Source organism: Bubalus kerabau, chromosome 5, assembly GCF_029407905.1.
Source record: "Bubalus kerabau isolate K-KA32 ecotype Philippines breed swamp buffalo chromosome 5, PCC_UOA_SB_1v2, whole genome shotgun sequence".
NCBI lineage: Eukaryota > Metazoa > Chordata > Mammalia > Artiodactyla > Bovidae > Bubalus > Bubalus kerabau.
Genome location: NC_073628.1, coordinates 42,648,922 through 42,675,730, shown reverse-complemented (window position 1 = coordinate 42,675,730; position 26,809 = coordinate 42,648,922). Strand labels below are relative to the sequence as shown.

The 26,809-nt window shown below is 44.9% G+C and overlaps 1 protein-coding gene across 7 annotated transcripts in view; it reads left to right on the top strand.

Annotated features, from left to right (window-relative positions):
- Nucleotides 1-373: 373 nt before the first annotated feature.
- SYTL2 (synaptotagmin like 2) overlaps nucleotides 374-26,809 on the top strand; it is a 119,141-nt gene continuing 92,705 nt past the window's right edge. For 4 of the 7 annotated variants that reach the window (XM_055581537.1, XM_055581536.1, XM_055581535.1 and 1 more), the window contains exon 1: nucleotides 374-521. The gene's annotated coding sequence lies outside the window, so the exon portion shown is untranslated. The remainder of the gene's footprint in view (nucleotides 522-26,809) is intronic. The other 3 variants (XM_055581532.1, XM_055581533.1, XM_055581534.1) reach the window with 2 other exon arrangements.

Here is a 26,809-nt window from a genome sequence, read left to right as displayed (position 1 = left end):
TCGGGTACCACTTTGCGCCCCTTTCTCCCGCGCGGGGGCGGGTGGGGAGCTGACCCCCTATCTTAGAGTGGAAGGGCTTCTGGCGCTCCACGCTCTCGGACTCCAAGGACCCCTAAAGCACAGGAATCGAAAAATAACCGTGTTGCGGTCTTGATCTGCAAGTGAAAAAGTTGTTTCGGGGTAAGTTACGCCTGAGATGGAGGCCAAGAAGTGCAGCCCAGGAGGAGAGAATTAAAGAGGAGAGGGGCGGAGGGGGGTGGAGAGAAGGGCGGGAGAGAAGGCCGGAGCCCACGCGCGCGGGGGCCGGGCCGGGGCGGGGCGCGGGGCAGGCGGGGAGGTATTGGCCGGCGCGTCCGGGAGTGGCCCCCGCGCCCGCCCGCCGCCCGCCCCAGGAGCTCGCACGCGCCGCCCCGCGCGGACAGCTGCCGGGCGGTACCTGGATCGCCGGGCGAGCGCGGGGGGCAGAGCCGCCTGCACCCCGCCGCGGGAGAGGAGGCGCGCAGCGTCCAGTTCCGAGGAAGGTAACGCAGCGCGCCGCGCCGGGGTTGGGGGAGGCCCGGGGTGGGGTTCGGGGTGTGTACTACCCGCCCGGGGTCTGGAGCCGAGATGACGCGGGGAGCGGCGAGATGCTCTCGTCGCCCCCCTGCCTGCGCCTCCCCGGACCCGGTCCAGCCGGCTCGCTGTGTTACCTCGGGGAGTTCTCTTTCCCTCCCTGGTACTGGCTCCTCCTCTTTTAAATGAGGGAGTTGCTGTGGTGTGATGCTTTTTGGTTCTGAGTTCTGAAACGCGCTGCCCTTCGTTGGGGCGTCCGGCAAGCGCCCTTGCTTAGTCTCCCACTCGCTGAAGAGCCAACTCTAGTACCCGTGGTGCGAGTCTCCGGGAGGCCGAGGTGCTCGGGTGGGCGGCGGTTCCTTGGGCTTTCGAGGACTGAGCTTAGCTTGGGGCCGGCTGCTGGGTGGACCTGTCTGCAGGTTGCCCCTCGGTTGCTCAGGTGGGGTACGGTGGGGCGTTAGGACCTACCTACAGGTGGGGGCTGGGGAGGGCGAGTTGGGAGCCGATGGTTTCTGCTTGGAAAACAAGCACGTTTGTTTTGGAGTTCTCTGCCTGCACCCAGCCCTTGTCCCGCGGTTGAGTTGTGTATTACAGGAATGGGCTTTATCGTCTTTTCAAAGTGGAGAAACCAACTGCTTCAGCAGCCAATACAGCGGGCTCCACCAGCCTGTAGGAAGTGGGCCCCTGTCTCTGCCCCCACCCCGCCTCCTCCCGCTTCCCTTTCCTCCCGCCTCCCTTTGTAAAGCCCCTTTGACTTCGAGGGGGCTCCCTTCCTGTCTGCATGAAAAGTCCTCGTTTTCACTTATTGCTGGTCTGTGACCAGCAGGCTCCAGGGCTTGGGTTCTGGGTTGAGATGGAAGCAGAGATAAGAAGTGACTATGAATCATGCTGCCAGCCTCCACCACGCGGGGATGTGCAGAGGAAGCCCCAGACAGACAGACACACACACTCTGGAAGGCGGGATGGATTCCAACTGCTGTTCAGCTTCCTGTCCCCTTGGCAGGCATTCCCAGCAAGGCAGGCAGGTGTCTGCAGGATGGAGCCGCCACCCAGGGGAGGAGAGCTGAGCGGAGCAGAGGGCCCTGGTGGGTTTCTGTAGAAGGTCCCCTGCGGGTCTCTCCCGTCTCTTTCCCTCTGCCCTGTAGCCCTTTACTAGATTCCAGGGCCCATCAGAAGCAGAGGAAGGGGCCATGGAGGTGGCAGGATTGACTTTATGGGAGCCCTTATGGGACAGATACTCTTTGTTGTGTAAAACAACATATCTTTAATTCTCTCTGAGCTATGTGAGGGCTAGGATACTGGTATTCACTACATTTTACAGATAAGAAACTGAGGCTCAGAAAACTTGCTTCCCTTAGTCACATAGCTAGTAAATGGCCAAGCTGGGATTCAAATCCAATCTTTCTGATTCGAAAACCTGTGTTCTCCACCCGCACCACCCCCGCCGCCGCCCCCCCTCCCCCGCCTTTTTTTTTTTTTTTTGGTGCTCTGTGAGTAAGGGCGAGTTGGCATAGAAACAGCAGAAATGACTGTTACTAAGCTCACACGAGGTGCCGGGCGCCACTCAAAGCACTTTGGAGGTGTTATGTCACTTAATGTGCGAGGGATCCGGTCATTCTGGTGGGAATCTGGGATGCGTTAGGCTCTCTCCAGCGGCAGCCCCCTTACAGAACGCCCCTGCCTGATCCGGCCCAGCTGCTGGTGCCTGGATGGGGTGGGGGCCCTGTTTGCTCTATCCTAGAGGTGGTTTGAGGTCTAGTGAAAGATTGATTGTCCACAGCTGATCCGTTAGACCTGACCGTTGGGTTGTGAATGATCCCACTGTCCACTGAAAGGCCTTTCTCAGGCTTCGCTCAATAAACATTTGTGGAATGAATGAATTAGCACGTTGTGCAGAGTGGTCTGCCGTCCTGCAGAAGTGGGCAGTGGCAGCCTGGGGCCCCCACCATCCTCAGAACCCTAGGATGCCAGGCCAGATTGTTTTCCTCCTCAGGTGAGGAAGGTAGGTGAATTGTGCCCCTGTGGGCTTACAGACTACCCTGGTAATACGTTGACTGGCACCTGTTTTGTAAAGGAGTTTTCAAGATAGTGGATGAAGACAAATTTGACTTTTTAAAAAGTGAACTGGAAAAATGACTTAGTTTTAATCAGGTTTCTGCTCTTTCAAGAAGAGGGGAAAATAGGATGGTACTCTTCGTGTTCCAGCTTCCCAGACTTCTCCATAAAAAAGTCTCCAATAGCAAAGAAGCCTGGCAACTGCTCCTGCGCATTGGGGTATGTAGTTCAGATGGGCCCCAGCAAGCTTGAAAATGGTTTTAAGGTTTTATGCAGTTTTTATGTGATTCCATATGCTTGTTAGGTTTGTTTTTTTATATACAAATATTTGTATATAGTTTTTTTCCCCAAAATATTTGTGTAAAATTGGTGCCCTGGCATATTGCTTTATATTCTTGGGGGCTGAGGGGACCCAAGTGGAGAAGCAGGGCAAAGGTTCTGGTCTCGGGGCTTTAAGTATTGTTTGCATTTTCTGTTCACTTGGTTCACAGTAATAGAGCTTCCCAACCTTCTGTGATGATTACCTCTTTCCCCATTTTTCGGAGTGAAGAACATATTTAAAAAATAAAAACAATCATTGTTTCCCCTCCCCCAAGTCTTATTAAGATACAAGTGATACACACACTGCATAAGTCTAAGGTGTGCACATGATGATGTTCTATGTACATATGTTGCTCCTATTTTTCTTGCAGTGAGGGCGTTTGCAATTTCCTCTTAGCCACTTTCAAGTATGTAATACATACTGTGGTCACCATACTGTATGTCAGATCCTCGGATCTTACTCATCTTATAACTGGAAATCTGTATTCTTTGGCCAGTATCTCCTCATTTCCCCCACTCCCCAGCCTTTGGCAGCCATCATTCTACTCTGTTTCTAGGAGTTTAGCTTTTTTAAGATTCTCCATAAAAGTGAGATCATTACTGTTTGTTTTCTTATTATCCAAACTGTACCTGTTCATTGTAGAAAAAGATAAAGGACAGATTAGCATTAATAACAGTAATACATCTGTACTCGGAGACAACTAATGCAAAACTTAATGTAGCCTTTCATATCTTTCTCTGCAGCTATACAAGTACATTTTTTTTTAAATGAACAAATGAATATAACCCTTACTTTTGACTCGATTATTGTCAGAGCTAAGAGCCATTTCAAATCGTTTTGAATAATTAAAGCCGTCATAAAGGTTACTCCTTTTGTGAACCCAAAAGTTCGTCCCCTGGGGTTCCCCTGTGTTGTTAGTTTCCAGTACAAGTGCCTGTGAGCGGGGGCTGCTGCTGAGGTTATGGGGTCAAGCTGTGCTCCTTACGTAGCTCTAGTATCTTGAATGTCTCAGGTGTAACCGAAAAGGTAGGTCTTCACTGTTGTTGACCTGGAACATGTGAGCAGAAAATTCTAAAGCTAAATTGCCCAGTGGGGAGGAGGGAGCCGTAGATAAGGTCATTGCTCCAACATTGCATTTTAGTACCTGTGTGGCTTTGGGTAGTTTTTGTGAACGAGCTTTTCCTTTCATAAATTGGGACACCTGCTTGATTTTTCTCCACCAAAGTCATTAGGAGGACTGAGTGTCAAATGTTGTTTGTTATCTGAATTGCCTGTCAATGTATATGCAATTGAAGCTAACTTGAAGGTTGGGCAAAAGCATTGTTGGCCTTTATAAAATGCTGGGCTCCAACTCTTGGGGTTCACATCAGTAGGACTTAATTGTGATGCAGACTCTCTACTGGATCCCTACTGTTTTCTGCAGAGAATATAGGATTCCTGGATGGCTGGCATTTCACTAGTCTTCATCACAATCCTGAAGAGAAGACAGAACACAGCCCTTCTCACAGAGTCAAAACAGGCTTGCCATTCTAGGAAGCTGTTCCTCTGCACAGGGAGTGCAGGGCTCCCGAGGGCTGGCTCTCACTGCCTAAGGCAAGGTCCAGGCGTGCTGAGGGGAGGCCGTGAGAGCAGCTGGAGAGGTGAGGTGTACCTGAGGACAGCAGCAGCTCCTGCAGTCGGGCTACTCACGGGCAGGCACCAGCTCCCGGCAGCGGAACGGGCTCTGCCTTGGGAAGCGGACGGCTCAGCTTCTGCCTGGCTCGTGGACATGCTGTGAGATCCGGGGTTACTCAGGTCCTCTCCCTGATTCTTGCTTTTTTTTTTTTTAAGGAAAGATTGTTTATTTGGCGGTGCAGAATCTTAGTGTGGCCTGTGGGTTCTGGTTTCCTGACCAGGGATAGAACCCTGGGCCCCCTGCATTGGGACCAAGGAATCTGAGCCACTGGACCATCAGGAAAGTCCCAGTTTTTTTTAATCTATAAAATGAAGGAGTTGGACCAGTTGAAGTTCTTTCCAGTCTTAAATATCTGTACTGCTGCTCACTGCTTAGTCGCTCAGTTTGTCCAACTCTCTGTGGCCCCATGGACTGTAGCCTGCCAGGCTCCTTGGTACATAGAATTTTCCAGGCAAGAATACTGGAGTGCATTGCCATTTCCTACTCCAGGGGATCTTCCTGACCCAGGGATTGAACTTGCATCTCATGCATCTCCTGCATTGGCGGAGAGATTCTTTACCACTAGTGCTGCCTGGGAAGCCCACCCATAAATGTCTAGGACTCTGGGTTATTTTCCATTCACATTTGCCCAGATAGAAGCTTGGTGGAGAATGACTGCATCCGGATGAATCAGATAGGAGCTCCACTGGTACTATCAGTTAGCACGCGTTACTTACACAGATAAATCAGGAGTCAGAAAGAGCTCCCGCTTCCGGTTGCTTTCAGGGCCCTCTCATGATTTTCCGAGGGTCTCCCCAGCCAACTGCCCTCATGGAGAACACATGGTCCGCAGATCATCGAGGGGAGAGTTGTTTCTGCTCATCTATCTGTTAAACTCTTAATCTAGAACTTCCTCAGATTATAGAAGGGAGAACTGCTTTGGGACTACTTCTGGTTGACAGAAGTACGATGAAAACAGGTTATTTATGTTGATAAGGCCATGCGTGTCACTCCCACTCACTTCTGAAATCACTAAATACAGTACTTTTGTCTGGTACCCCCTGGGTACTGGGCTTCCCTCATAGCTCAGTTGGTTAAGAATCTGCCTGCAATGTAGGAGACCTGGGTTTGATCCCAGGGTTGGGAAGATCCCCTGGAGAAGGAAATGACAAGCCACTCCAGTATTCTTGCCTGGAGAATCCAATGAACAGAGGAGCCTGACAGGCTACTGTCGATGGGGTTGCAAGAGTCGGACACGACTTAGCTACTAAACCACCACCACCACCCTGGGTACTTGGTCCTGGCTGAGGACTAATGCAGAAAGTGGGAGTGAGCAGCACGCAGAACTGTAGGAATGGTTGAGGCAGAGAGGAAGGAAGAGAGGAGAGGAGCGCATGCCGGGTGTGGTTGGAATACCGTGGAGATGAAAAGCCCAATTTGGGGAAAAACTGACCCTCTAAGGGCTTGGAGTCTCTGATTTAATTCTGCCTCCAGTTGCCCGGCACTCAATGGGAATTTAATGAAGTGTTTTTAATGAATTAATACATGAACAAAGGGAAGAATGAATGAGTCACTCTTCTGAAATGAAGTCTTGAAATTCGGTATAAGAAGCACTTACCACTTTGCTAAGAAGCAAAACCACCTTCCTATGCATTATCCCTCATAACGGTGTGAGCGATTACAGGCCAGAATAAAAGCGTTTCCGGATGTCATGACTTTGTAGACATTTTGCAACAACTAGTGGAAACAGATTTGCTTTATTATTCCTAGATAAGTTCTCTTTCTATAAGTGTATCAAGGCATATTCGAGAGAGGGGTATAAGAGCTAGTAAATGGTACCACAAGTTCGCATTGTGAGTTGGAGAAACAAGGGCATTGCTTAGCTCTGGGGCGAATAGGCGTTCTTGTTTCCCTTGTAGAGTATTGTCTTACTGTAACCCCTGGTGTAGCTGACACCATCAGCTTCTGATCAGACAGATGTGTCTTGTGTCGCCATTACTCACAGCCACAGGCGCCTGGGGTCTGCTGCCGCTGGCTGAGTCAGATGATTAAAACCCAGGGCTGTGAGGCTGAGGGCAGGGTCCGGACCCCTGGTCAAGCCAAGGCGCTCCGTCAGATCCGTGCCTCAACCGCTCCGCCAGCCGTCTGCACTGGGAGGAATGAACTGTGGCGCGTTAGATTCTTTAGGGCAGAATCGTCACCCCTGCTGGTTTTAGGCTAATCATTGGGGTTTTAGTAATAAAAAGCCTGGCTCACAGACTTGGAGAATGAATTTATGGTTACGGGGGCGGGGGCGGGGGGGAAGGGTAGCAGGGACGGGTGGACTGGGCGCTTGGGATTGACATGTACGCATTTTTATTGGTTCGTTTCTGTTTGGCTGTGCCGGGTTTTGGTTGCTGCGTGGGGGCTGCACGTGGGCCTTCTCTGTTTGTGGCGCGTGGGGGCTTCTCTTCCTCGTATCTGGGGGGCTTCTCTTCTTGCGGAGCAGGGGCTTAGTGGTCGCGGTGCACAGTGTAGCTTGCCCCGCAGCGTGTGAGCTCTTCCTGCCTCAGGGATCGAATCCATGTCCCCTGTATTGGCAGCCGGACTCTTAACCATTGGACCAGGGAAGTCCCTCACGCTGTTATGTTTAAAATAACCAACAAGGACCTACTATATAGCTTATGCCTACTATCTATACCTTCTATATAGCATAGGGAACTCTGCTCCATATTCTGTAATAACCTAAATGGGAAAAGAAGAAAAGAGAAAAAGAGACAAAGGATCTTGGTTTTCAGTTTAATTCTTTGATTCTTGATAGAATGGATTCTAGGGTTGTTTTAGGTCTACCGTCTTGGGACATGTTGAGGGGTGCATCCTGAGACCTTATCACCATTTCCTTAATGTGTCTGTAAAATGTCAGTGATCAGACCTGCCTCACAAAGTTGTTCAGAGGATTAAATGAGATCATTTATTTAATGTGGGGGGCTGATGCCCACCCAACAGTGGTCTAAAACTTTCTCCTTATCTTGGAGGCAGCAAGGAACTAATGGAAGTATCTCAATATTGTATGTGAAATAACTAGATTTTAGAATAGTAGCACTGTTCAAAGTTTGAAAGGTGGATTTGAGGTTGCTAGAAGGGACGCTTGTTTGGACTTGTGGGTACAGATAAGATATTTTAAAGCTTTTGGTAAAAGGTACTTGGTAGAGAATGGTACTGCTATTTAATTCTGGACTTCTGTAGGAAGGTATCAGGCTTCCTTGGTGACTCAGATGGTAAAGAATCTGCCCGCAATGCAGGAGATGGGGGTTCAATCCCTGAGTCAGGAAGATACCCTGGAGAAGGAAATGGTAACTCACTCCAGTGTTCTTGCCTGGGAAGAGGAGCCTGGTGGGCTACAGTTCATGGGGTCGCAAGACCTGGACACAACTTAGCGACAAAACCACTGCCTTAGGAAGGCATATATGTGTTGAAAAATGGTAATGTCATATACTAACCTATGGACTGGACCACACTGGAGATCAGTAATTCCATAAATGATAAATATGTCCTTCCTTGTGAAGAGAAAGTCTTTTAGTTGTGTCTGACTCTTAGTCATGTCTGTCTCTTAGTCGTGTCTGTATAGTCCATGGAGTTCTCCAGGCCAGAATACTGGAGTGGGTAGCCTTTCCCTTTTCCAAGGGATCTTCCCAACCCAGGGATCGAACCCAGGTCTCCTGCATTGCAGGCAGATTCTGTACCAGCTGAGCCACCAGGGAAGCCCATGTCCTGCCTTGGAGCTAAGCATTTACCACTTTTAAAATAAGAACCTGGGTTCGCTTTTGGCAAAATGATTGAGGCTTGGCCCCAGAAAGAACGTTTACGGCCCTTTTCCATATTTCCAGAATTGAAGTTCTGCGAATTGTTGACAGCCAGTACATGCTGAATTTGGTTAGTGCTTTGCAGAATTTCTTGTGCTCATCAGGCACCACTGTGGTTAGCAGTCTCTGAGTTTCCTGGCGGGGGAGGAGCAGGGAGGCATGGGCCACAAAAACCCTTATCTGTGGGCAAATCGCAAGAAACTGAGTGGCCCTTTTCCCCGAGCCATCAGCGTCAGACAGCACACACGGGTGTGTGTGTGTATGTTTCTAGGTCTCTGTTTATGTTGACCAAGTGTTGTCTGCTTCATGCAGGCCAGAGGGAGAACCTGACACATCCCGGGAGTTCCCCAGGGAGGAGCCCCTGGGGGGATCAGCCGTGGTTGCCAGGGGTGCCGAGATGTGGCAAGGATCGCCCGCTTCCCACCTGAAGCAGGTGGTGGCCCCGAGCCAGGGGCGTGGAGGGGAGGCGGCTCCGCCTGTCAGAAGGCTCCGGGGACAGATGTTCGTGGAACCGGGCACAGGTGTCCACCTGGTGTTTGCGGAACTGCGGGTGGAGTGGGTCTGCTCACTTTTTCTGTCTGCTAACCTTTTTCCCAAGGTCAGTCTCTGAGCTGTCGGGGACTGGTACCAAGTCTCAGGCTGATGGGTGGTACATGGGGGGTGAGATGCCCACATTCACCTCCCAGGGGTGCCTCACCTTGGGCTTCCGGAAGGTGAGAACTTTGAACCTGTCTTCCTTCAAGCGCCACGCCCCAGGTTCTTCTCACTGGGATAATCAGGCAGAGGGAAGAATCTTTGATAGAGGTGGGTTCGGTCTCCTCTGAGACCACAGGCACCCAGACAGATGAGCCGTGGGTGAGAATGGCCAGCTCTGAAGAGTGTGTGTGTGTGTGCGTGCACATGTGTGCTTCACTACCTAGAGGTAGTGAATGACTACATGTTTAGAACAGTAGGATTGGTTGGTCTTTGCAATTTTGTTGGTATTCTTTTTAAACTATTATTAAACAGTGCACATTTGTTGATAAAGGGACAATATCCTCTGGGGGCTTCCCTGGTGGCTCAGATGGTAAAGAATCCACCTGCGATCCAGGAGACCCAGGTTCGATCCCTGGGTCCAGAAGACCCCCTGGAAGAAGAAATGGCAACCCACTCCAGTATTCTTGCCTGGAAAATCCCATGGACAGAGGAGCCTGGTGGGCTACAGTCCATGGGGTTGCAAAGAGTCAGACACGACTGAGCCACTAACACACACACATGCTCTGAGGGAAAGAATATCAGACTTAGAGACAAGAGTTCATTCATTCAGCAAATACTCGGTATTTAGTGTGCCAGAGATTGTTCAGGCTCAGAGTCCAGTGGGGAAAGCATCGGTCTATAACTGCATGCATTGTGGTGTTAATAGTCAGCTATGAGCATTGAGAGAGGTGAGTGGTAAGAGGGAAGTGGGAGCAAGTGCCAAGGGCTTCCTGGAAGAGGTGATACTTGAGAAGAGGCTTAAGAGATGAAGAGGGGTCAGGAAGTGAAGAGGCCCAGGAACTAGTGTGGCGGGCACAGTTTCATGTATAAGGCAAGCTTGGCCAGAACGGAGGCCAGTGAGGTAGGGAGTGGGCTGAGCTTGGAGAGATTTGTCCATCTCATTAAGGAGACCGGACTTCATGAAATCCAAGCCTGTATTCTTTGCTGTGTGAAGATTGGGCAAGCGTTTCCTCTCGGAGCCTTAGTTGCCTTATTAGTAATATAGAGATGGTAATGATTGCCTGACTTTATCTCATAACATGACAGTGAGACTCAAATAAGATACTAATAATGGCCAGCAATTATTGAACACTCACAGTGTGCCAGAGAGACTCTGCATTAAACTCTTTTCATGAATTAGCTCACTGAGTTCTCATCACAACTTAATGAGATAGGTACTACTATTAAGCCCATTTCATAGATGAGAAATCTGGGGCAGTGAGGTTAAGTACCTTGTCTCAGATCATAAAGCTAATAATACATAGTAGAGTCAGGATTCGAACTGAGGTATTCTGGCCCCAGAGTGCTTCTTAGTTGTGTGTGAGTGGATATGCTTGAGTTTATAGTGTGGTCTCTCTGCCAAGCTTAAGAGCTCAGTCATGTTTGCTTGAGGCTGATGAAATTCACAGCTCTGGGCTCGACACGTGCAGTGTGTGGCTTCTCCTCTGCTCCAGCTGATCCTCTAAGCTGGCTTCTTCCACATATGCTGTTCTAGCCACGACCTCCTTCCTGAGCACTGGTTCCTCTTCTCCATCAGAGTTCTAGATACTTCACTGAATTCTCTGCCCGGCTCTTTTTTACTGTAAAAATACTTTTTACCTTTAACCTGGCTGCCCTTCAGGCACTCCTGGTTGAATGTGCTAATACCGAAGTTGAGAGTTTTGAGTCTTGTTTGATTCTTGCATCTTCTGAGGAGCGTTGTTACTGCTTTTTCTCGATGTTGCTCCCATTGAGAGCAACATTTATGTTTCACCTCTCTGTACCTCCCAGCTCTCTGACTTTTGGGAGAACTACTGCAAAAGCCTTAGCCCTTTTGATTACAGTCAGTCCTCTCCTTCATGTATACTAATGTAGCATGTTTAAAAAAGAAAAAAGAAAAAAAAAAAAAGAAACACACACAGACTCCCCACAGCATAAAAGACAATCTCCTTCATTCTACATTTGAGATCCATGTTTTAGATTGTTCTGGTTTTTAGTGGGGTATGTGCCTGCCAATACAGGAGATGAAGATTCCATCCCTGGGTTGGGAAGATCCCCTGGAGTAGAAGATGGCAACCCACTCCAGTGTTATTGCCTGGAGAATTCCATGGACAGAGGAGCCTGGCAGGCTTCAGCCCATGGGGTTGCAAAGAGTCAGACATAACTGAGTGACTGAGCACACGCACACACACACGCGCACACACACACACACACACACACAGTTCCTTTACAATGTTGTGTTAGTTTCTGCTGTAATCAAAATGAATCAGCTATACATATACATTCATCCACCCTTCCTTCGATTTCCTTCCTGTTTAGATCACCACAGATCATTGAGCAGGCTCCCTGTGCTATAGTAGTGTTTATATGTCAATCCCAATCTCCCAATTCATGCCACCCTCTCTTCCCACCTTGGTATCCATACATTTGTTCTCTATGTCTGTCTCTGTTTCTGCCTTGAAAATAAGTTCTTCTGTACCATTTTTCTAGATTCCATGTATACGTGTTAATATGCAATATTTGTCTTTCTGACTTCTGTTTAGAGTCTTATCTTTCACTGTCCTCTTCTATGAACCTAATCTTCCAATCAGACCATATTTCCCTTTCTCTACAGCAGCCTCTGTGCATTGTTCACATAGCTTCCTGTCTGTGCCTGAAATGATACTTTTATTTCTCTTCTTGAGCTCTTCCCAACCCTGCCACTTACTCTCAAATCTTACCTGTCCTAAAATCTGCAGCCCTGTGGTATTTCTTACCCAAATCTTCCTGGTTCGTCACAGCAGGAAGTTTTTTCTCCCTTCTCTGGCTGGTTTGGCTTCCACCTCTTTTATGGTCGTCATCACACACCACCTTGTGTTAGCATTCTTTGTGTATTCATCTTATCTTCCCTATTGGCCTGAAATTTCTTAGAGGGCTGGGACTTGCTGGTATTTCCTTAAAGCCTGGAACCCAGCAGGCTGACATAGTCCAAATATGCTGAAAGAATATATTTTGAAACCCTAAGTTATATTCACTTTTTAAAAAGAATTTAGTGGTCAGAGGGTAGTTATGAGTTAGATATCTGGGGTTTTGGTTTGTGACTGCAGGAAACGATTAACATAGTGAGCCTGAGACTGCTTGTCCTTAGAAATGCCTGCTTGCAAGGCTAGTCCTTGACTGGTATCTGGGAACCTGGATCTCAGAAGGGTTCCCACCACTTACTCTTTCCCCAGCACTCACTGTACCTAAACTGTGCAACAATGTAGTATATGCCGAGGACCTGCTTTCTTTCTGGGAGTCTGGAATTTGGGTACACACCAGCCAAAGGGAATCCATGTTGACCAGTCCCCAGTAAAAGCCCCTGGGCACTAACTCTCTAATGAGCTTCCCTGGTTAACATTTCACACATGTTGTCACAACTTGTGTGTATGACTCAGCTGAAATAGGCCTCTTGGAAGCCCATGGCTGGTTTTTACCAGTCTTCACCTCATCCAGCTTTAGTCTTTGCTGATCTTGCTTTGTACCCTTTCATTGTAATAAACCATGACCGTGGGGATGACGTGTACGCTGCCCTGTGAGTCCCCACCCTGAACCATCAAGAACCTGGGGCTGGTCTTGGGAATCCCCTCAACACACCATGAAATGCCACAAATGCAGAACCAATCCTTTGGTTTTTTGTGTTTTTTTTTTTTGGCTAAAAGTTCAGAGTTATTAAAGTTTCAGAGAGGTTTCAGCTTCTTACATAAGAGGGGAACCCAATTCTTAAGACTGCTTGCATATGGGATGTGCATGTACATGGCGCTCTGCAAGGTAAAGCTGAAACCTTCTTGGTTGTCTCTGTAAAATTTGTGTGAGAAAGAAGTATTGGAGGAGGTTTGATTTTTTTTTTCATAACATTTCAAGTACTGTCTTAAAAATGTTATTTATTAGACTAGGCTTTTAGAAAAACTAGTGGCGATATTAGCCTGGGATCCACCCATTCTTATGATTCTTCTAAATTAGGAGTTGAGTGCCTTGGGACATTTTTCCTGCCTGAAAATAAGGGGTGGACAGGGCATCCATAATATTAAAATGCTATGGTATGGGACATCAGCTAGATGCTTAACATGAATCGTTTTCTCAAAGGTAGGAATTTTCAGCTGTACAATTTAGTTAATGAAAACGAAAATGAAACCAGAGTCACACAGTCCCTGTAACCCTGGAATTCAAGCCTGTGTACTTTTTCTTTTTCCATTGTCCTGCCTGAACACAATGGTGGGACTTCAAGAATAATAATCATTATATGAGCTCATTTACAAGTGGGTAAATATTTCTTTTTAAAATATTTATTATTTGGTCTTAGTTGCAGGATCTTCCATGCGTCATGTATGGGCTTAATTGCCCTGAGGCATGTGGTATCTTAGTTCCCTCACCAGGGATTGAACCTACATTCCCTACATTGCAAGGCAGATCCTTAACCACTGGAGTCCCTAAGTGGTTAAATCTTACCTGCACCTCAGTCAGTGTTTTGAGAAGTTTTATCTTCTGGAGCTGGAAGGTTTGGGAAAGGAGGAAATTTCCCTGGTGATGATGGCTTCTGTGCATGCCCTAGGCTTTGAGCTGCCTTTCCAGGGTCCTGCGGGGCTTGCAGCAGGGGGACTGTCCTGACGGTGTTCACGTGGCCCTGGTGTGTGCTGCAGTCCGTGAATGGGTGGTGGGCAGACATAGCCTGCTCTGTTGTTTTGTCAGTTTCAGAGCAGGTGTGACTGAAGTCTTTCTTCCCGACAGTTTTGCTCAAAAACATATCTGGGAACAACCTGCTTTATTAAATTTGAAAGTAAATGGAGAAGTTTTTTTTTAAAATTTTTATTTTGTATTGGAGTATAGCTGATTAACAATGTTATGATAGTTTTGGGTGGACAGCAAAGGGATTCAGCTATACATGTACATGTATCCATCCTTCCCTAAACTCCCCTCCCATCCGGGCTGCCACATAACACTGAGCAGAGTTCCCTGTCCTATACAGTAGGACCTTATTGGTTACCCATTTTAAACATAGCAGTGTGCACGTCCACCCCAAACTCCCTAACTATCCCTTCTCCTCTGCCCCTTGGCAACCATAAGTTAATTCTTTAAGTGAGAGCTATTTTTTTTTTTTTTAGGAATAGAACTATAAGAAGGAAAATAGAAATGGGTGATTTTAAATACACGATGCAATACTACTCAGCCACAAAAATGAATGAAATTGGGTCCTTTGTAGAGACATGGATGGACCTAGAAATAGTCATATAGATGAAGTAAGTCAGAAAGAGAAAAACAAATATCAGCATATTAACGTGTGTATATGGAATCTAGAAAAATGGTATAGATCTTATTTGCGAAGCAGAAATAGACATAAAGAACAAATGTATGGATGCTAAGGGTAGGATGAATTGGGAGACTGGGATTGACGTACATGCACGATTGATGCTACCTGTAAAATAGAGAACCAGTGAGAGAACCTACTGGATAGCACAGGAAACTCTACTCAGTGCTCTGCGGTGACCTAAATGGGAAGGAAATCCAAGAAAGAGAAGATGTATGTATAGCTGATTCACTTTGATGTACAGAAGAAACTAAACATTGTAAAGCAACTATAATGAAATGAATTTTTAAAAAGAAATGGAGTAATTTGGGGTGCCCTAGTCTTGTTAGTTTCATCTTGGGAAATGTTTTTTTATGTAACATCGCTTCTGGATGATTAGCATATTTCAATAAGGAAACAAGGCCTTGGACTCCACAGTATAGTACAAAGTACTGAGTGTGAGCACTGACAAGGAACACAATTAACGTTTGTTGAATAAATACAATTGGGGGCAAGTGTCTTACCTCTGTTGCTGTCCAACGGATGGAGTCACTTGGGCCCCAGTTCCCATTCGTGTGCTTCTGCTGAGGAAGGGAAGATTCTCTTTTTTTTAGATCAGATGTTGAACCTGGGGCCAGGCCATCATCATTTCAGAGAATGGAATACAAATGGCTTCTTGGGGGATGAGACTTTATTTGTGATGCTGAGCATAGATTTAGTGGTAGAGGTAATAATAATAGCAGCTAGTACTTAGTGTTTATTATCCAAGACTAAATGCTTTACGCATACAGACCCATCTAATCCACACGTCATATTTTTAAGTAGATATTTTACCAGTGAGGAAGCTAAAATGCAGAGAGGCTATGTAGCTTGCCCAAGGTCACATGTAAGTGGTAATTCTGAAATGTAAATGTGGATACCAAAGAGCAGCCACTAACCTTTCTTCAGTCATATTATAAAGGAATAGGAACCTAAATATTTTTCCCCAATTTTTTTATTGGGGTAAAATTCACAAAAATTTATCATTTTAACTTTTTCTAAGTGTACAGTGGCATCAAACACATTGACAGTGTTGTGCAACATTGACCACCATCCATCTCCGTAACTCTTTCCATCTTATAAAGCTGAAATTCTGTACCTGTTCAACAATAAGTCCTCATTTCACCCTATTCTTGTGTGTGTGTGCTCTGCCACTCGGTCGTGTCCGACTCTTTGCAACCCTCTGGACTGTAGCTCACCAGGCTCCTCTGTCCGCGGGATTCTCCAACCAAGAAAACTGGAGTGGGTTGCCATTTCCTCCTGCACGGGGTCTTCCTGACCCAGGGATCAAACCCTTGTCTCCTGCATTGGCAGGCAGATTCTTTACCACTGAGCTGCCAGGGACGCCCCACTGTATTCTTACCCCTGGCAACCACATTCTGCTTTCTGCTTCTGAGATTTGATTACCCTGAGCTTCCATCTATGGGGTCGTACAGAGTCGGACACAACTGATGTGACTTAGCAGCAGCAGCACCTCATGTAAGTGGCATCACACAGTATTTCTCTCTTTGTGACTGGTTTATTTCACTTAGCATAATATCCTCAAAGATCTCCCATATTGTAGCATATATCAAAATTCCCTTCCTTTTAAAGGCTCAGTAACATTCCATTATATTTTGTACACAGATTTACCACATTTTATGGTAAAATTATAACTTATCACATTTTGCTTATCCATCAGTGGATACTTGGGTTGCTTCTACTTTTTAGCTGTAGTGAAAAATGCTGCTGTGAATGTGTATAAATGCTGCTTTATACAGGTGTATAAAGATCTCTTTAAGACCTTGCTTTCAGTTCTTTTGGGTATATACCCAGAAGTGGAATTGCTGGATCATACGGTAATTCTACTTTTCATTTTTTGAGGAATGGCCATACTGTTTTTCACAGAAACTATACCATTTTGTACTCCCACCAGCTCTGCACAAGGGTTTAATTTCTCCACATCCTTGCCACCACTTTTTTTTCCTTGATAGTAGCCATTCTAATGGATGTGAGGTGGTATCTCATTGCAGGTTTAATTTCATTTCCCTAGTGATTAGTGTCTTCTTCAGAGAAACGTCTAGTCATTTGCCCATGTTTCATCGAGTTGGCTTTTTTGTTGTTGAGTTTTAGGAGTTCTCTTGTAAATTTTGGATGTTAATTCCTTATCAGATACATGATTTTCAGATTTTTTTTCCATTCTGTGGGGTGCCTTTTTACTCTGTTGATAGTGTTTTGATGAACAAAACTTTGAAATTTTCATGAATTTCAACTTGTCTACTTTTTTCTTTAGTTGCCTGTGCCTTTGGTGTCATAGTTAAGAAGTCACTGCCAAATGCAATGTCGTGAAGCTTTTGTCCAATGTTTTCTTCTGAGAAGTATATGTTGTAGGTCTTATATTTAGGTCTCTGAACCATTTTGAGTTAATTTCTGTATGTGGTGTTAGGTAAGGGCCCAACTTCATTATTTTGCATATGGGTATGCGGTTTTCCCGGCATTATTTGTTGAAAAGACTGTCCTTTTTCCATTGAATGTCCTGGTACCCTTGTCACAAGTCATTCGAGGAATCCTAGACATTTTGAAAGGCCATCTAGTTCTTGTTATTTCTTTGCTTTTTTATTAAAAGAAAAGTACAGGTGAAATGTATTTCTTTCCATGAATTCCTAGAGCAATTTCTAGAAATTCTGCTTTTTCTTTTAGGTCTATATAAACCTTAACAACTATTTGAAAGAAATGAAAATTCATGTTTGAGTCTTTTTATACTTTCCCGCCTAACATAATGTTATTTTTTTTCTTCCCTCAAATACCAGGCAAATAGTAGAAATCAAGCTCAAACAAGCAGGAAAGACTTCATAAACTCAAGTTCCCTCACTGGGGGACCAGTTCATGGAGAGACATGACCCCCAGTTGAGAATCTGGATTCTTCTGAATTTTGTGATATGAAAGTCTATTCTGTGACCCTGAGGAAATGGGAGATTTTATTGCTTGTTTTGTTGTCTTTTAGAGTTGAATATGCATTTTCAAGTCATTGGAGCATGGGAGTTGAGGAACTGTGAGCTCTTTTCTCTAATGAGTTTCACAGCATCATTAATTAAAGATGGCAAAGCATAAACTTCCCATTTGGACATGTTTCCAGTTATGCTGCACTTGTTTTTCAGACCACATGGTTATTTTTAATTGACTATTTTGTGGGGTTCATATTTGCATTGAGAGAGTGTGCTGACTAAAACAATGTGGAAATGTCATTGCTTGCCAGATTCCAGCCACAGATTCTCTAACCTTTTTTTGGTAATAGGAGTTTTCATTTGTGCAGAACTAAACAGAATGACAACTGTGAGGCCCTAACCATGGAAATGCCTGTTTATTTGCCTGTTGGAACAATTTCCATGACAGAAAGTGTCGAGAGCATGACCTTGATTTTTAGGGACAGGTTTATAAAACATCAGTTATGAGATATATCGGTTTACATTTCATGGATGTTTTGAAAATTTGATGTGGCTGAAACTTCTCCACGTCTGTCTCTTGGAGAAGGTTTATAATTCAAAACCCCTGAAGAGAAAATAGAAAACTGCTCATCTCCAAAACATAGAATTTGACTAATAACAGTTCTCAAGTTACTTTCTTCCTGATAAATATTCGTGTTTTGTAATGAAAAACAGATGTAATAAAAGTTCTGACACTAAGAATCTGTGCAGGTGGAAAGCTGTTTATTAACAATTAACTTTTGTGATTACTTCTTCTGTGAAATCATTTTGATTCTTTGGTTTATTGTTTCTAAAAGGTACTTGTTTGAGGAGGAGGAAAAGTCCTTCTGGAGACTTTAAGGTACTTAAACTGACACATTTCATGGGAGCCCCATTTAGAGATGGTTTGGATTAGAAAGTTGAGCTGCAGGTTAAGAGAGAAATGAGCAGCCCTGACTGGGAATAGCACAGTAAAGGGCAAAGGATATGTGGCTTTGGCCTCCGCTGCCCTGTCTGATAACCCTTTCTAATCTATCCCAGAAGGGTTTGGGGAGCTCTACTGGTAGAGCCCTGGCTTCCCTGGTGGCTCAGTGGTAAAGAATCTGCCTGCCAATGCAGGATACTCAGGTTCGATCTCTGCGTAGGGAAGATCCCCTGGAGAAGGGAACGGCTACCCACCCCAGTATTCTTGCCTGCAGGATCCCATAGACAGAGGAGCCTGGCGGGCTACAGTCCATAGAGTTGCAAATGAGTTGGACATGACTTAGCAGCTAAACAATAGGTAGAGCCCAAGGTCACCTCTGATTTGAAGAGGCTAGAGGCTCCTTTGGTGTCTTGTTTTTCCACGTGAGTTCGGTCTTTTTCAGTGATTCAGAGTATAACATACAGAACAACAGGCTTTCACTGGAGCAGACTGTCCCCGCCATTGGACCCTGTTCATCTGGCCTCTGATTCTTACTGGTACATCCCCAAATTTAGCACATAGGAATCTTTCCTGTAGAATTCACCAGTGACACTGTGTGTAGGTTCCATCTCAGCCAGACTGTCAGCATGGTTATTAATCCTCTTCTCCTGCAGCTTTTGTATTCCTGTAACAGCTGGTAGGATTCCTAGGGAACAAGGTTGGGAGTTAAGAATCTTTCTCAGTTTCAAGAAATTGGGGAAGCCAACTGCTATTTGTCGCATGTATTCCCTCATTTACGAGCTCGAAGTTTAGATCTGTGACCCCATAGGAGTTACTCCCAACATCTTGCTAACCACATGACTTCATCTGGGACTTTGATTTAAGCCTGAAGCAAGAGATTGGAGTGGGCTCACATAAGAGTCTTTAAGTATGTATTTGAAGAGCTGTTGTAGGCGTGTTGGAAAACAGCTGTTTGCTATGTCCACAGTGGACGGTGCACAAGGGAACAGGTGGCAGATTAGATGGAAACAACTTAGATGATAAGGGGCTGGTCAACCTTTAGGATAGGAAAGGAACTTAGAGGTTGTGTATTCCAGTCTGTATCCTACAGATGAGAAACTGAGGCAGAGGTGGGTTGAATGATGAATCCAGGCTCACAAAGCTAGTGAGTAGCATAGTGAGAGTTGAATCAATGTCTTGAGGCTTGCCCTTTGGTGTTTTCCTGTAATCCTGAATTACCAGTCCTTAATCATTGCAAAGGCTGTGACTCAATGCTCAATTACTCTCTTCAGCTCAAGTGCTCTTCCTTCTGGATTTTTTTTTAAGTATAAAAGATGATTATCTCCCATTGTGGGGGAGGTGTGTGCAAGTAAGGTCCAGAAAGAAGTACAATATTTTCTGGAAATTGCTGTGAGCCAGAATACTTACTGAGAGTTCTTTGTTTTGGAAGATACACATTTGCACATACTTACCATTTCTTCTGCCACACCATACTTCATCTCTTCACCCTGAAGTAGTTTCTAGGTCCTTTGGTTTTCTCTTCCGCTGTAGAATTGTGGTGGGGCAGGAGCTGCCAGTACCCTCGGGCAGTGGCCTGAAACCTTTTTGGCTCCAGGGACTGGATTCATGGAAGTCAGTTTTTCCACGGACCAGTAGGGAGAGGGGATGGTTTCTGGATGACTCAACTGCATTACATTTCTTGTGCACTTTATTTCTATTGTTATTTTGTCATCTCCACCTCAGATCATCAGGCATTAGATCCTAGAGCTTGGAGGCCCCTGCCCTAGGGTGCAGGCCAGTTTCCCTAAATAGTAGGCAAGCAAGGATCCTCAAGCTGGGTTTTCATCCCTAACACGTGAGAGCCCAGGAATCAGAGGAAGCTACTGGGAGGCTGTCCTTAAAATGCAGATGAATTTAGAATGAAAGGAAAGCTCGGTGTCTGACATGTAGTAGTCACTTAAGAAATAATTGTTGAACAAATGAATTATGGTGCTTTTCTTCCCTCACTTGTAATTATAGAGCTGGAAGGGAACTTAGAGACAAATTCAGCTCTATCTTTTCATTTTATGGGGTGGGTCAAGTGAAAACTAGTGATTTGCCCAAAGTCTCACAGCGAGTTAGGGACTGTGCGGGGCCAGGCATTGCAAGACGTGTCCTTCTCGGTCTTGTTCTTATATTACGTTGAACAAGTGAAGTTGTAATTTCTGTGGATCAGAACATTTGCATATTGGCAGTTTTGTGTGGTGCAACCTAATATGTTAGAAGGATCAGTACTATACACTTTTCCCTCTCAATCAATAATAGTAAAACAAGCAAGCCTGGAGCACTGTAGCTTAGTGTGACGGTCAGGAATACTGCTTCTCAGCAGATGAGCCTGGTTTTATATCCTTAGTCTTTCTAAGCTGACATTTGCTCATCTCTCAAATAGAAAAAATATTACGTGCATCACTCTTGAGATTGTTTTAGAGGTTAAATGAGATGATTCTTTGGAAGGCTTAGTGTACTGCCTGTGTGTATGTGTGTGCTAAGTCACTCAGTTGTGTCTGACTCTGTGACCTATAGCTATGGCCCGCCAGGCTCCTCTGCCCATGGGATTCTCCAGGCAAGAATACTGAAGTGGATTGCCATGCCCTTCTTCAGGAGATCTTCCGGACCCAGGGATCAAACCCAGGTCTCCTGCATCTCCTGCACTGCAGGCAGATTCTTTACCACTGAGCCACTGGGGGAGCCCTAGTATACTGCCTGGCATATAGTAATTAATTAATGAGTAAATACTGTTATTCACTGAATTAATAAGGAAGAGAATAGAACTCATAAAGTTTTAAAGATATATAATTCTTCTAGACCGCACATTCTTTTTTTTTTCTTCTTTGAAATCTAGGGGATATGCCACACGTTTGTGGTCTGACATGGACATATCTTTATATTCACTTTACTTCATATGTTCTGCTGGTGACAGAGAATATGCTTGGAAAGATGTTCTATTTTTAAGTCCTTGGCTTTGACAAACATGCTGTCATGCCATGCAAGATCATCATGGCGGAAGTCAGGCAAATGTGTGAATATGCAGAATTAGATCAAGGCTCCATTTCGGGAGGGGACCTCTTCTGTCACAGTCATGAATGACCTCAGTTTCTAGCCAAGGACAAGTGTATAGTCAGGGCTCAAAATGACTGGCCAACTGATCCAAGTGTGTGTGTGCATGTGTATGTGTTTAGTTGCTAAGTCAGGCCTGACTCTTTGTGACCCCAGTATATTCGTTTGAAACCTGGACCCTGGGACCATATCCTTTGTTTGCTGTCTCTGCCTTATGGGTCAGCAAATATCTCCACTGCTCGGGCTTGCAGACACCCATGTGTAAAGTATTTCTCACAGAACTCTTCATGACCCAGTGACACATCCAGAGCAAATATGTTTTCAGACAGCTGCACATTTAGGGGAGAAGTTATCACCCTCTGGGTAAGAATGGACTAAGGCACTCCCAGTCCTGAGAAGGAAGCAATAGACTTACCCTGAAAACAAACACTTCTCTTTAAGAGAAAACGAACAGAAGCCCTTTCTCTTTCTCTTCAGTACCACCAGCCCAGTATTCTTAGGGTCTGTAGGCTTTCGGGGTATCTTGCCCTACTGTCTATGTTGCCTTTGGACAGGACCAAGGCATGAAACCTAGAGGAGAAGGCCATGCCTGAGAGAAACTTTCTTCTGCAGAGAGATTTTCAGGGAGCGGGACTGATCCTGTCCTAACAACTACCGTAAGTTCCCTTGTCATCTTCCAGTTGAACTTGTCTTCCATCTCTCCATCCTCTGTCTCCATTTACTTTGTCCACGTTACTTTTGCCATTGTAAGTGGAGCTAAAGTTTGATCTTTAGAGGAAGGTGCTATGTGAATAAAACACTATTTATTGTAGAGACATAAACTTACTAAGAATTAGCCAGCATTTTTTTTTTAACATTAAAAAAATTTGTTTTGGAGTTTAGTTGATTGACCACATTGTATTACTTTCCGGTGTACAGCAAAGTGAATCAGTTATGCAATTCATCTATCCACTCTCCTTTAGATTCTTTTCCCATATAGGCTATTACAGAACATTGAGTAGAGTTCCCTGTGCTATACAGTAGGTTCTTATTATCTATTCTGTATACAGTGGGGCTTCCCTGATGGCTCAGTGGTAAAGAATCTGCCTGCCAATGCAGGAAACTCAGGTTCAGTCCCTGGGTTGGGGATATCCGTTGGAGAAGGAAATGGCACCCACTCCAGTATTCTTGCCTGGGAAATCCCATAGACAATGGAGCCTAGCGGGCTATAGTCCATGGGTTTGCAAAGAGATGGACATGATTTAGCGACTAAACAACATTCTATATATAACAGTGTGTATATATCAATCCCAATCTCCCAATTTGGCCACCATTTTGAACTACAAGGGCTTCCCTTGTGGCTCAGCTGGTAAAGAATCTGCCTGCAATGAGGGAGACCTGGGTTCGATCCCTGGGTTGGAAAGATCCTCTGGAGAAGGAAAAGCCTACCCACTCCAGTATTCTGGCCTGGAGAATTCCGTGGACTGTACAGTCCATGAGGTCGCAAAGAGTTGGACACGACTGAGCGACTTTCACTTCACTTCAGTTGAGCCTGGAAGTATCTATGGAAGGCTAAAAACATTTATTGAGCATCTTCTTAAGTTGGTATTGAGCAAGGCTGTTCATGTACACTATATCTCATTCACCTAGCAACCTTGCAAAAATAAGTAGTGTACCCCATTTTACAAATGGGAAAACTGAGGTTCAGAGAAATTAACTGGCATGCTGCTGCTGCTATTGCTGTTAAGTTGCTTCAGTCGTGTCCGACCCTGTGCGACCCCATAGACAGCAGCCCACCAGGCTCCCCCATCCCTGGGATTCTCCAGGCAAGAACACTGGCGTGGGTTGCCATTTCCTTCTCCAATGCATGAAAGTGAAAAGTGAAAGTGAAGTCGCTCAGTCGTGTCCGACTCCTAGCAACCCCATGGACTGCAGCCTACCAGGCTCCTCCGTCCATGGGATTTTCTAGGCAAAGAGTGTCCCCCATTTTACAAATGGGAAAACTGAGGTTCAGAGAAATTAACTGGCATATCACACAGCAAATAATCAATGCAGCTACTACTGCAGGCTTAGTGGGAGGTGATCTTTAATCTCATTGTAGACTGTAAGGTTGGAGAAGTTGGGGCACAGCATTTACAGGCCTTTCAGAGTTGAGAAAATTGGAACAAAAGGATTGTGAATTACCGGTTTATCCAGCTCTACTGTGAGGAGTAGAGAATGTATACATTCCTTCATTCACTTGCTCATTTATTAAGAACCTTTGTATTCAGTCTCTACTCTTTGTTGGACTGTGAAGAAAGCTGAGCGCCGAAGAATTGATGCTTTTGAACTGTGGTGTTGGAGAAGACTCTTGAGAGTCCCTTGGACTGCAAGGACATCCAACCAGTCCATTCTAAAGGAGATCAGCCCTGGGTGTTCTTTGGAAGGACTGATGCTAAAGCTGAAACTCCAGTACTTTGGCCGCCTCATGCGAAGAGTTGACTCATTGGAAAAGACTCTGATGCTGGGAAGGGATTGGGGGCAGGAGGAAAAGGGGACGACAGAGGATGAGATGGCTGGATGGTATCACCGACTCGATGGATGTGAGTTTGAGTGAACTCTGGGAGATGGTGATGGACAGGGAGGCCTGGCATGCTGCAATTCATGGGGTCACAAAGAGTCAGACATGACTGAGGGACTGAACTGAACTGAACTGAACTCTCTGTTCAACATTGTGCTAGGCACCAAGAGGGTATAAAATAGGCATGGGCCCTGTCTCAGGAGCTTTTATCCTCTAAGGAGATAAGAGTCCTGGAATACCTGTCCTTAATGTAAGAAGAGGGGTTAGACTATGTGGTTAAAACAGTTGGTGTATTTAGAGATGGACGAGATCTATGTAGGTGGTTAGAAAAGATTTCATGTATTAAACACACACACAGTCTCAGGTGGTGGTGTTGATAGTGGGAGAGGACAGATTGCTTAAGATTTAAAAAAAAACTTTATATGATAATTATAGATTCTCATGTATTATGAGAAATAATACAGAGAGATCTGTGTACCATTTACCCCATTTCACTCAGTGATAACATCTTGCACAGTTGTTGCATAATAATCACACCTAGGATAATGACATCAATACAATTCCGATTTCCCCAATTGTACATGAAATGGCAACCCACTCCAGTATTCTTGCATGCAGAATCCTATGGACAGAGGAGCCTGGCAGGCTACAGTCCATGGGGTTGCAAAGAGTTGGACACGACTGAGTGACTCACACTATGCTACATGTGTGTGTGCAATCTTGTACACACCTGGATGTGTTCTGTACAGTTTTATCACATGTGTCCATCACTACCAAGACACTGATCCGTTCCCGCCCTGCAAGCACCTCACCCTTCTCTCCCTCTCCTCCTCTGGCCCCATTCCCAACCCTTGGCAACCTTTGTTCTGCTTTCCATTTCAATATTTTTGCCATTTCAAGAATGCCATATAGATGAAACTATGGAGTATATAGCCTTTGGGACTGGCTTTTTTACAGTCAGTATAATTCCCTTGAGATTCATCCAAGTTGTGTGTATTTATAGTTTGTTTCTTTTTATTGCTTAGTATCATGAAGTATGGATATACTGCAGTTTAACTTTCCACCTTTTGAAGGGCATCGAGATTATTTCTAGTTTCTGGCTATTACAAATAAAACTGCTACGCATAATATTTTTTCTATGCTATTTATGTAGCATTGGGTCCAGCCTCAGGCAGAGCATGATGCTGGAGTCACTGTCACTCCTTTCTTGGGGATATTTTGTTCTTTTATTTTGCACTCATTCAACAAGTACTTTTTGAGCTAGGCATTGTACTACTTGAGGATTTCTAGGTGGCTGAGTGGTAAAGAACCTGCCCGCCAATGCAGGAGATGTAGGTTCAATCCCTGGGTTGGGAAGATCCCCTGGAGGAGTAAGTGGCAACCCACTCCAGTATTCTTGTCTGGAGAAGCCCATGAACAAAGGAACCTGGTGGACTATAGTCCATGGGGTCGAAAAGAGTAGGACGTGACTGAGCAACAGAGCACAGCGCATTGTACTACTTATGTTCTACGAAGACATAGGTGAATGAAAATTGCCTTTGTTGATTCCTGGACTTCAGTGGCCTATGGCTCTCACTATATGGCTTCTTTGGAGAAAAAAGTCAAACTGCAAGTCCAGGTGTGGGCGTCGTTATGCTCCCATGGACTCTGACAGTCCTCAAAAATTCAACTTTCAGGGTTTTACTCTCTTGATTGGTTCTTACTCTCTTGATTCTCCTGGAACAAGTCAGACTTTCATGATTTGTTCAGTATCATGATTCTCAGTAACTTTTCATAATAAAAATTTTCATTGAAAATCTTACCGATCAGTCTCTGGAATTATTTTGGAAACAGAAGGATAGAAGAAATTTCTGCAGAAATTGTTTAAAAATCTACTTTTCCTTAAAAACAGAAACAAACAAAAAAAGGGACCTAATCAAACTTACAAGCTTTTGCACAACCAAAGAAACTATTAAAAAAAAAAAAAACAGCTTACAGATGGGAGAAAATATTTGCAAATGACATGACTGACAAGGGCTTAATTTCCAAAATATATAAAGAGCTCATACAACTCAAAAACAAGAAAACAACCCAATCAAAAAATGGGCAGAAGACCATAATAGACATTTCTCCAAAGAAGACATACAGATGACCAGTAGGCACATGAAAAGATGTTCAACATCACTGATTACTAGAGAAATGCCAATCAAAACTATAGTCAAATTTACTTCATACAGGTCAGAATGGCCATCATTAAAAAGTCTACAAGTAATAAATGCTGGAGAGAGTGGAGAGGAAAGGGAATCCTCCTACGCTGTTCATAGGAATGTACATTGGTGCAGCTACTATGGAGAACAGTATGGAGGGTCCTCAGAAAACTAAAATATGATCCAGCAATCCTGTTCCTGGGAAGAAATCCAGACATAACTATAATTCAAAAAGATACATGCATCCTTATATTCAAAGCAGCACTGTTCACAATAGCCAAGACATGGGAACAAGCGAAATGTGCATCAACAGAGGAATGGTTAAGAAGATATAGTACATAGATGTACAGTGGAATATTACTCAGCCACCAAAAGAAAATAATGCCATTTGCAGCAACATGGATGCAACTAGAGACTATCATACTAAGTGAGGTAAGTCAGAAAGAGAAAGACAATTACCATATGATTTAACTTACATGTGGAATCTAAAATAGGGTGCAAATGAACCTGTCTACAAAAGAGAAACATACTCACAAAGGACTCAGACTTGTAGTTGCCAAGAGGGAGGGGCGGCAGGTGGGATGGACTGGGACTTTGGGATTGGTAAATGCAAACAACTACATTTAGAATCAGTAAAGAGTGAGGTCCTAATGTACAGCACA